This window comes from Cynoglossus semilaevis, chromosome 1, assembly GCF_000523025.1.
Source record: "Cynoglossus semilaevis isolate Cse_v1.0 chromosome 1, Cse_v1.0, whole genome shotgun sequence".
Lineage (NCBI taxonomy): Eukaryota > Metazoa > Chordata > Actinopteri > Pleuronectiformes > Cynoglossidae > Cynoglossus > Cynoglossus semilaevis.
In genome coordinates this window covers 17,324,043-17,325,776 of record NC_024307.1, presented here as the reverse complement: position 1 = coordinate 17,325,776, position 1,734 = coordinate 17,324,043, and positions in this window count along the sequence as shown.

Sequence of the window (1,734 nt, the reverse complement as noted above, 5' to 3'; positions counted from 1 at the left end):
GACAGAGGAGACCTTCGGATTGGTGACAGGGTGATCAAACGTACCAACTTCCAAATTGGTAGTGTTCATATTGACTTCTGTAAAGATCGTGTGACGTCCCGTCTTCTTCTGTGCCTGAGGGTCTGACGGAGGTCACATCTGAACTATAATGTTAGTGGGATGTAAATAGGAAGTGAAAATGCAGTGTGAACGCAGCCTTAAAGTGTGAGCCACGGTGCCTGGGTCTAGGTTGATGATGGGATGTCTGGAGTCAGATCATCAGACGACTCCTTGTGGCAGTTTGACAGTGAAACTCCTGACATTTAAAACTCTTCTCTAATCTGCTCGTCTGCATTTCTGTCCCTTTTTTTCCAACGACTTCTCAGTGTGAGAGGAGATAATTTGAACTCTCTGTCTGTCCGTCTGTCTGATGTAACGTTAATCACATGTGATCTTTTCAACCGGGCGACGGCCGTCTTGTTAATTTGAGCGGCGATGCGCGGCCGGACGCCGCGCCCTCCTCCTCCCCCCTCAGTCAGCCCGTCCCTCTGCCTGAAGAGTAATTGCGAAGCCACCATGCTTGGATGCGCTCGACCTTTACGACCTTAAAAAGCCATTTCCATTTTTTCTGACCACAAAAAAATGGAACATATCTTATTAATTGCAAAAAGGCAAATATTCACACCGCCTCCTCCACTTGCTCCTGCTCCTCCTCCTCCTCCTGGTGCCTCCATATTTGATTTCCCTTTAAAGGCAAAATGCTGAAAAGCATTTCCATTTTCATTCATCAGGGCTTATCAGTCATCTGAAGGCCCCTTCAGCCACAATCAGCGTCACGGCTCCAACCGACCGCAGGGCGACGCAAACAATGAGCAAACGGTCAACAATCGCAGGAAGCAATTTGCTTTAATATGGAGTGGGTTTTTATGTTTATATTCTTTTTTTCAGACAGAAGGAAGTGTCACGGAGCAGCAGTAACTGCAGCAGCAACAGAGGATGCTCCGAGATGACAGTGAAGCTGTGACTTCAACACCTGTCCCTGAGGATCAGTCGGAGCCTCAGCGCTCACAGCCACTGACCTTAAGTGTTATTAATTATAAAGTTTAATGTTACTGCTAAGACAGAGAGGATTTGATCCCAAATCTGCCAACGTCAGGAGATCTGCAGGAGCAGTCGATGGTTGAGTCCCACACCAGTGCTGCAGGAAGCATCAATAATTCCATTAAAACCTTTCAACATAATGTAAATCAAATGATCTGAAGCAGGAAGTGAGAGCACCAGAGGACGGACCACACTTCAAAACATGGCCACCAGCAGGCACTCAAGGACAGAAAGTTTCAGTAAAATGTGTCATCGCACGCCAAACAAAAGTCCATCAATCAGTGACTACAAATCAATCAGTGATTTGAAGTCTACAAGGTCACAGGTGTGTCTGGTCCACTACAGACGTTTGTGTGTGTGTGGGGGGGGAGGGGAGGGGTTAGGGCAATAGTTCCCCTTTAAATGACCTGTGACCCTGATGGACCAGAGGTCTGTCCTGGGTGTAACCCCGCCCTCACCTGATGACTGCTGGGATTGGCTCCACCTCCATATGACCCTGAAAAGTTCAGTTGTCTGGGGACAATTGTCATGTACAGCAGGGGGTCTAACCCCGGGTCTGAGGTCGCTCAGTACTGGGATGTAGTGGGTTTCAGTGGGCTACAGTGGGCTACAGTGGGCTGCAGTGGACTACAGTGGACTACAGTGGGCTACAGT